Source organism: Clinocottus analis, unplaced genomic scaffold (genome assembly GCF_023055335.1).
Source record: "Clinocottus analis isolate CAN_PGR_092001 unplaced genomic scaffold, fCliAna1.0.p SCAF_34, whole genome shotgun sequence".
In the NCBI taxonomy this organism is placed as follows: Eukaryota; Metazoa; Chordata; class Actinopteri; order Perciformes; family Cottidae; genus Clinocottus; species Clinocottus analis.
In genome coordinates, this window is record NW_027176087.1 from 988358 (window position 1) to 998357 (window position 10000).

The 10000-nt window shown below is 44.1% G+C and overlaps 1 protein-coding gene across 9 annotated transcripts in view; it reads left to right on the top strand.

Moving 5' to 3' along the window:
- rbfox1 (RNA binding fox-1 homolog 1) overlaps positions 1–10000 on the top strand; it is a 112685-nt gene that overhangs the window by 22283 nt on the left and 80402 nt on the right. The gene's annotated exons all lie outside the window — the stretch shown is intronic.

Sequence of the window (10000 nt, forward strand, 5' to 3'; positions counted from 1 at the left end):
TGTGCATTGCGTAAGTCAGTGTTCCCTGCATCGTCTTCTGGGTGTTCTGTGCGTGAGGGCACTGAGGACCATCACAAGCAAAACCGCAGCTGCATCTTTTGATAACCTCAGACATTGGTAGTTGTGTTCCAGATCGAATCTACATCCAGGACATGATGAAACCTCTCAGACTCGGCTCGTTCACTCCGCTCTGCATCGGCCAATCGGCTCGTAGCTCCGTCACTGCGAGCTAAACACTCAACAAAGTCACGACTGTGTGGGATGAGCTCCCCATTGACAGCAGATAGTTTCTACGTCTTCCACCGTGAAGCAAAAACACATCTTTTCTGACTACACCTTGAATAAAGAAAGGGGCATGGGGATTCTCTGCAGACCATCTAAACAGCTGTTCTTCTAAAGGCTGCACCTTCTGACACGAGCCACGGCTTTTGGAGCCATCTACATAACATGTTTGACTCATGTATGTCTCTAGCTAAAAGACATTAGATTGGTTATTTAAATGTTATAATCCGAACTGTCATATTCTATGATTCTTCCCCCGTGCCGTTATGTCTCCTGCTGGTTGCTTGATGTGCCGTCTGTAGATCCCTCTGTCCCGCTGCGTGAACATATCAATGCTGAGGTGACGACATGATGGACATGTTTCCTCACATCCTGGCTGATCACTGGGAAGTTGTCCTTCATATTGCTTGTAATCACATTCCAAGTCAGACCTGTGAAATAGTGAAGCGTGACTTTACCCTTAAGCTCCCTCACGGTCCTCAGTAAACCGGTTTCCCCAGCAACGCCGTGGGTCACTTCAGTCACACTCAGATTCCACAACCTCCGCTGTGTTCTGGAAACGCTCGACCTTCTTCCGGCGCGGCATTCACCCCAACGGCCTGGACTACACACTCTCACCCACAATTTATTTTTCAATCTTGAACACTCCCTCTCTCATCCTGAGGTCACGTCTCATCCTGGTCACTTTCTCCACAAGTGACCCTCCAGCTGCAAAACACACTGCCTTTCATTGGAAACGGAATTCTCTCCAAATATGGTGTGTGTGTGTGTGTGTATATATATATATATATATATATATATATATATATATATATATATATATATATATATCAGTGGCGGTCCGTGGTTTTAGACCTAGGCCTTTAATGAGTACCGTATAGTCCACATCACACCTGGACTGGGGGAAAAGTGTCCCTTCTGTCACAGACTGACACACGCCGGCGTTCGCGTCTTGTATTGAGTGGTTTCTGGGAGTTCAGGGAGTCCGCGACGCTGTGATTGCCAGCTCCGCGGGTCGGGTCCACGGGTCGGGTGTCTACTGTGGAGTGGGTCCATACAGGGTGGACTGTATGAACGCGCCGTGTAATGAGTGGTTTCGGTCGGTGACAGTAACTCCAGGGACACTTTTTCCTCCCAGTCCGCCCGTGATGTGGACTATAGGGCACTCATTGAAGGCCTAGGTCTGAAACCACGGCCCGCCACTGATATATACACACATCTCTTTGCTAAAGTTGGCATGTTAACCAATCCTCGAGTTCCAATATCTCTGAAACTATTTTTAACCTATTTTTAACTTTTTATCCTTTTTCAAGGACAAGATATCAGATGAACTCCTTATTTAGAAATATTGCAAGGACCAGAGGAGTAATTAAGAAAGGTCTTTGGCAACTCCAACCTATGCCGAGCTTTGCTGTCAGGGTCCTGATGGAAACCAGGAAACCAGTTCTCACTTCCCTACACTGATGTCCAGTCACTCTGATGGACTTCAAAGTCTACTCCCGCTGTGGCTCTGGGCCCAAACACACCACTGCCCTATGAACCCTGTGACCCTCAGGAGACCTGGGACGAGCCTCCGTCTTGTTCTAAGAGTTAGAGCAAAACATGGTGAAGCGTTATTTTATGACAATGCAACAGACCTGAACAAAAGGCCACTTCTAAGTCAAGGCTAAGATGTTTTCCTATTTTACACTGTACATTTTACAGTGTAGATATACCAGTGTTCTTGCTGACTCAGATATTCAGCCGGAGGAAGGTCGCCTGAGGCTGCTGCTGCAGCAGAGAGCATGAGGCTGACGGGTTCCCGATGCCAACAGAACCAGGATCGTTCTGCTGGAATAAATGTCCGTGTGGGCGGTTCTTGTTGCACAACAACCCTGAGAATGAGCCGGGTTTGCGTTACTAAGCATGAACGCTTCAACAGGAACAATTCATAAACATAAACTGAGAAAAACAATCAAGACCATTGGTCAGCGATTTCTTCTAATTAGGAAAATCCTGAGGAGTAATATTATGTCATTGGAAAAGTAAGAGGAAACAATGGGATAATTCAGACTTTATTAATATTATATGTGGGACCTCATGTGTGACCCATGAGGTCCAATGAGGTCCCCCTTGCGGTCTCATGAGGTCACATGAGGTCTCACGAGGTCTCATTAGGTCTCATGAAGTCTCATGAGGCCACATGAGGTCACATGAGGTCTCACAGGGTCTCATTAGGTCTCATTAGGTCTCATGAGGTCTCATGAAGTCTCTATAAGATGCCATGAGGTCCCATGAGGTCCCTCATGAGGTCTCACGAGGTCTCATGAGGTCCCATGAGGTCTCTCATGAGGTCTCATGAGGTCTCATGAGGTCTCTCATGAAGTCTCACGAGGTCTCATGAGTTCACACGAGGTCTCACGAGGTCTCTCACGAGGTCTCTCACGAGCTCTCACGAGGTCTCTCACGAGGTCTCTCACGAGCTCTCACGAGGTCTCACGAGGTCTCATGAGGTCTCTCACGAGGTCTCTCACGAGCTCTCACGAGGTCTCATGAGGTCTCTCACGAGGTCTTATGAGGTTCCATTTGGTCCCATGAGGTCTCATGATGTGTTATGAGGTCACATGAGGTCTCATGAGGTCTCATGAGGTCACATGAGGTCTACCGGTGATTCCAGACCTGGACCGCTGAATCCTCTGGGCAGACTGCAGAGGAGAAGTGTTCTTTATGGAAGTCAGGCCGCGCCGTCAGACACTCAGGTTACTGCTTCTGTCCAGGAGAGGAGGTGGAGGTCTGAGGGCTCACCGACAGTCTGAAGAGGTTCATGAGGTCTGCTCACATCTCTGTTGAATACTTTTCATTGGTTAAATATTTGTGCAAGGTGAAAGTGACCACTGGGATCGATGGATTTAACCCAGAAGTGTTCCCCCTGACGGAGAAGACACGAAGCAAAAGCTGTGTCACAGCTACCTGTTTGCTGAGCAGACGTGAGGTCAACAGGTCAACCAATGCAGACAGGAGTATTATGACTGTAGTATTATGACTGTAGTATTATGATAGTAGTATTATGACTGTAGTATTATGACAGGAGTATTATGATAGTAGTATTATGACAGGAGTATTATGATAGGAGTATTATGACTGTAGTATTATGACAGGAGTATTATGATAGGAGTATTATGACTGTAGTATTATGACAGGAGTATTATGACAGGAGTATTATGATAGGAGTATTATGACTGTAGTATTATGACAGGAGTATTATGATAGGAGTATTATGACTGTAGTATTATGACAGGAGTATTATGATAGTAGTGTTATGACTGTAGTATTATAACAGGAGTATTATGATAGTAGTATTATGACTGTAGTATTATGACAGGAGTATTATGATAGGAGTATTATGACAGTAGTATTATGACTGTAGTATTATGACAGGAGTATTATGATAGGAGTATTATGACAGTAGTATTATGACAGGAGTATTATGATAGTAGTATTATGACAGGAGTATTATGATAGGAGTATTATGACTGTAGTATTATGACAGGAGTATTATGATAGGAGTATTATGACTGTAGTATTATGACAGGAGTATTATGACAGGAGTATTATGATAGGAGTATTATGACTGTAGTATTATGACAGGAGTATTATGATAGTAGTGTTATGACTGTAGTATTATAACAGGAGTATTATGATAGTAGTATTATGACTGTAGTATTATGACAGGAGTATTATGATAGGAGTATTATGACAGTAGTATTATGACTGTAGTATTATGACAGGAGTATTATGATAGGAGTATTATGACAGTAGTATTATGACAGGAGTATTATGACAGTAGTATTATAACAGTAGTATTATGACAGTATTAGTGTGTACTACGTGTAAAGTAGAAACACACTGAGGTATGTACTGACATTTCATTCAGGTGTGGGCGTGTGCACACACTGATGATTTTTCTGCAATATTGACTGTCTCATGAGGATCCCTGTGTGTGTGTGTGTGTGTGTGTGTGTGTGTGTGTGTGTGTGTGTGTGTGTGTGTGTGTGTGTGTGTGTGTGTGTGTGTGTGTGTAGTGCTGTTGCAGAAGTGCTTGCATCGGCAGGTTCATCCTAAGAGCCTCTCAAATCAAATGACCAAGAATAATGGTGAAAAATGCTGAGGTTGGCGGTACGAGACACACGCACACGCACACACACACACACACACACACACACACACACACACACACACACACACACACACACACAGCTGCATAGCTCGGCCTGTTTGTATTTCCATATGAATGTATTTCAGTCATTTTCTCCTCTTCCCTCTCTTCTGCCTCCTCTTCATCATTATTTCTCCTCTCCCTCCGTCCCTGCAGTGTCTGCAGTGTATAATCCCATCTCCTGTAGGATCTACTCATGGACTCATTCATTCTGCTCCAGCAGCATTATCTCTGTTTATGAGGAAGAAATGTAGATTTGGAAAAACAATTTCATATAAAAAAGGCCTTGTTGGCTTTCTGCTGCTTCAGTCACAAACATTTCTTGGGGATATTTTGATGGAACATGCAAACTTTTGTGCTTTTATCTAATACTTTTGTTTTGGCCCACTAGATGTAATTTAATTTGCAATAAATTCATATTATATCTTCTCTTTGTGCCATATGAAATACGATAGGGTTGTGGAGGATTTAAATTGGTTCTGACATCGTCACATATTGTGAATATAACCACTAGAAATACAACATGTATGTTAAGACATGTTAAACTTGGACGTGTGACACAAGCAGCACAGCATGTGTTCACTTCCTTTGTTGGTGAATTGTATTCACGTTCTAAAAATCATAAATGTGGCGTTCATTTGTAAAGATTGTCTCGCTGAACAAAACCTGTAAGTATCATAAATGTTAGTTTTCTGCAGTAAATCTAAAAGCCAAAGGAAGAATCCTGTTGGTGGACACTAATACTCAGTATTAACCCGTTGAAACCTGTAGAAACAAATTTTGTCTCCTGACCTCCTTTTCCCTGTTTGAGTCATCGTGGGAACCCCAAGTTAAGCCCAATACTTGTGTTCATTGTTTGTATTTGTTCAGCAAAGTTTTAGAGAAAAAAGAATATATGCAAAGCAAAATCACTTTTAAAAGATATTTTGATCATAACTTTGAACATCCAGCATGATGTGAGCCAGATTCCCCAAAAAATGCCTCCTGGAGCGTCAATAAAACACCTTTATGGAAAGATGAGGACCTAAAGAATCAGAACCTGCAACAACAATCACAATAAAACAAAGACTTGACCTGTTAGGAAGGAGATAGGTCAAAAAACTGTGTAGATCAGTTCAAAAATGGAACAATTACGTATTTTATGCCAAAAGATTGTCTTGATGGGGCATGCTGGGACTTAAAATGGGCGCGGGAGGATTTTTGCAGTTTCCAAAAGGTTAATGAACATGGACACTGAGTTCATTTGTTGTCTTATTTTATTCATTCTGATATTTGTTTGAAATAATAATATTGCGGTAAAGTAGTGGAGTAATGGAGTACCAGCACGGTTTGCACGTGGTTGAACCTCAGATATTAATCTGAGGTTCAAACACGTGGCAAACCGTTTAGAAATCTTCTTTTTTTGTCGATATTCAGTAAAAACATGATCAGGAGATCAGCATTAATGCGTTCTAGTCGCTGACTTTTGATGATGTCACATTGTGATCATCATAATCAGTTTGAATTGACAGGAGGAGAGCTAGTTAGCATCACTGGAGCTAACCGCTAACGTACAGAGGTCCTATTGAGTGACATTATGATGCATTCAAGCTCTTTTCAGTAAAAATGAGTAAGCGTTAGCATGATGCGTTCAAGTGTAATCTTGTAAATGTACATTTGGGTGAGAGACTTGTGTGAGTCTCGTTGTGCAGTGGTGCATCTCGTACAGTCCTGTTTGCTCCGTGTTGTCGGTGCTGACGGGACGTGAGCCCTGAGCCTTCCGGTCCGTTGAGGTTAAGTCGTGTTTACAGCTCTTCGGCTGTGGGCTCTGTGGGATCTGACGCAGACGTCGCCGGCAGGACCGGCTCCTCGGATGTGCTTGTGTTTCTGTATTTCTGTCGCATCAGCGTTGACACAATGTACACAGCCGGGACACAGATGTGTCATTCATGTGTGAGTCTCATCGTAGCAGTGATGCAAAGATGAGATTCATGTTTTAGTTTTAGTGCTCCTGTAGCCTGATGGAATACGTGTCAGCCTCATCTGAAAGAAGGAAAGACGTGAAGGAAAGTGTGCAACACGTCTAAAAACTCTCATGAAGTCCTCTCACAGAATGTGGACAAAACCTTTTTATAGCGCCACCACTGTGCCTGCTCCTCAAGAGTGTGTGTGTGTGTGTGTGTGTGTGTGTGCGTGTGTTTGTATGTGTGTGCTTACCTGTGCCAGTGAATACCGCAGTCCAGCATTGTGGAAGCAGTATAACAAATAGTATCTGTCAGCTCAAAGAGGGTGGAGGGGTACTGATGATTGATTATTACAGTGAGGAGAGAGAGAGAGAGAGAGAGAGAGAGAGAGAGAGAGAGAGAGAGAGAGAGAGAGAGAGAGAGAGAGATGCGCTGACGTTAAGGCTTTGCCGCACCAGACTGAAGCAGGAGATATGGACTGTTTGGATGGAGGAGGAAGAGCCATCAGCAGATGATGTGACCCGTGAGAGGAAGACGAGGGAAAGGAAGGAGGAGCCGAGGAAGCAGAGGCTTTTTAGTGTGCTGCCGACAAGCCACGCGCTGTTCTTCAACTGTTTGGGCTTCAGGATCTAGAGAGAGAGAAGTTGATAGATTAGCAAGCGACTCTCAGACTTGGTCAGAAACATCAGGTTTCGTGTTCCTACAAAACGAGAGCAAACTTTTCTGCGGTGCCATAAAAAAACAAGTTCAATAGATGTGGAACTTGCGACATTGGGACATCTGTGCCTGTTGAATCAGAAAAGCAGTAAACCTGCTTGTGTCCGTCTGTGGTCGCCCAGAGCTCCAGGATCTCGTGACCTTTTGACCTCACAACCTCACGACCGAGACCAGACGAAGGCACCGTGTTACAGTGTCACGGCATCACCGCTGCATTCAGGCCGAGGTGATGAAGTGTTGCTGCAGCAGCCATCTGAGCAGAGCAGATACAAACATCTTCATCATCCTCTTTCTGACAATCTGCATCAATACGTAGTTATGTCTGCCACGTTTTATCCGTTCATTGCGATTAAATCACAGCACGATCGATCTGGTTCGTGTGGTTTCTCAACGTCTGGGACTTCGTGTCCATGTATGGTCATTACGTCACTGTACACATTAATGCTCTGAGCGCTGCTGTCAGGGCAAACCAAAGCCAAAAAGATGGCGGTGTTCTCGTCCACCTGTCCGGCGCATCGGAGGCCAACAGAACAGAAGTCTATTCATAGCAGACTGCTGTCAGCGGCTATCCCGGTCCACACAGGACCCGGGTCTGCAGCTCATTCTGAACACGTCTGTGCTGGACCTCAGAGGATACCGGAACAAATATGCACACGTCTGCCAGACAGAGCGGCAGACGGTCGGGTCGCTGTCGGAGGGTCTGCCGCAGTGGAAAGAGGAGATTCAGCGGGTTCTCTTGGAAGTGTGAATGCATCCCAGAATAATCAAAGTGGGATCAAACTCATTGAACAGGCGTAAGCACATGTGACTGGAGGATGTGTGTGGCTGAGAGAGCGTTGCTCTGAATGGGAGGGCGGGGCCAAGGCAGAGGTCCAATAGGAAGTGACCACATGCAGTTAAACACTCAATATGAATGTCTCATGTAGATGACAACAAGTACTGCCAGAGGAAGCCAACGCATGTGTCAGGAAACTGGTGTGTGTGTGTGTGTGTGTGTGTGTGTGTGTGTGTGTGTGTGTGTTTAGTAATGAATGGACAAGGAAAGGGTTGGCTTTGAACAAGCCAATCAATCAGACTGAAGAAAGTAAATACACACACATGCACACTTGATGAGAGAAATCAATCAGTAAAGGAGATAGTCTCTCTCTCTCTCTCTCTCTCTCTCTCTCTCTCTCTCTCTCTCTCTCTCTCTGTGTGTGTCTATGTCTGCGTCTCTCGCTCTCTGCTCACTGTGATAAGTGGGTTAAGCTCCTCTGGGTTAATTAGACTGTTTCAGATGTGACTAATTTGCTGGCTGCTTGCACCACAATATGCTGCAAGTATATATCAGTGTGTGTGTGTGTGTGTGTGTGTGTGTGTGTGTGTGTGTGTGTGTGTGTGTGTGTGTGTTTAAGCCATGAGCTCTGCATTGTTAAACGTGCAGTGTGTCTAGTCCTCATCCATCTTATTGCTTCATGAATGTGTCTTATCTATTTAAACAGTTTTACAATTCCTTAATTCATTTTGCACCTCTGCCCTGGCGGTGAGTTCCCTCCATCACTTCATTTTAACACGTCTGGGTACCAGGATGATGGAAACACAACCGTGAAGTCAATGATCAGAACTCAAACTTCCCTGAACCTATAACATTGTTTTCAACACGATGCGTTTCCTTTAACAGACGGCAGGCGGAGCCGTCGAGCTCCTTTACTCAAGTACTTTCACGAGTACTTTTATTTTTGAGAGTACTTTTTGCTTCCCCTGTAATGTCACGTTTAACAGTGTGCTTTTACAAACTGAAGATCCCAAAACTCCTCCAGGATGTTTCCACCACTGCGAGGCAGAACGTTGGAGAACAGCATGAAGTTCCTCATTTCAACCACAAGGGGCAGTGTTTGAAGTAGGACTGAAGCATTTCATGATCTCCAGTGTTTTTGTACATGTAGTACACGATGCTACTCTGTGTACAAAGCATGGAGACAACTCAACAAGGAGGCTTTTAGGGCCCTTCATACAAGAACTAATGAAGATGGGAAGTTTATTCTAGCAAAAAACAACAACAAAAAATCATATGAGACTTAGAGAGAATGGATCCCCAGATGTTTTTGTCCAAGCTCGTTGGTGTACTTTAAGAATGTATATCATATTTTAATCCTGGCCAATGGCATTATTTTTATCTTTTACTATTACTGTTTTCTTATTCATAACTGTCCCTCATGCCCCATGTGGTGCTAATGTTTATTAATGTTGACACTGGCCAGTTTGTGATGGGTCATTCTGATTGGTTGGTTTGTGTCAGAAATGACATTGTGAGAATAAATATTACAATAAAACAATGTAATAAAATAGACTTTATGTACATTCATGATTACAATGTTTTCTCTTCCTCTCTGTTTTAAGTGATGGTAGAGGAGGCTGGAATCACACACACACACACACACACACACACACCACACCAGGAAATGACACAGTAGAGTCGGTGTGACAGGACATCCGTCCTGACTCTCGTTAGACTGATTAGAATCCACTTCATCCGCTCAATAAAAGATAAGAACAAATATCTCTGGATAACTTGATCCTAATTTCCTGGATTCAATAAACAGGTGTTCCGGCAGGTTAAAGGATAGATCTGGTGGTATTGGATCAAGTCTTAAACACACAGACTGAAGTTCCCTCTGACTCAACCCCACAGACAGCATCCTGCTGCCAGCACTATTCACTCAGCACCGAGCGTGGAGTAATCTGCCGCTGAAAGTAGTCCCGTTGTGGCGCTGACGTCTGATAACAACGACAGTGACCAGCTGCTTCAGGACTCTTTTCATTTAGGATCTTCCTCTGCAGCAGGAAGCTGAGAGCCACAGAGGAAGTCAGACAGTCTGCAGAC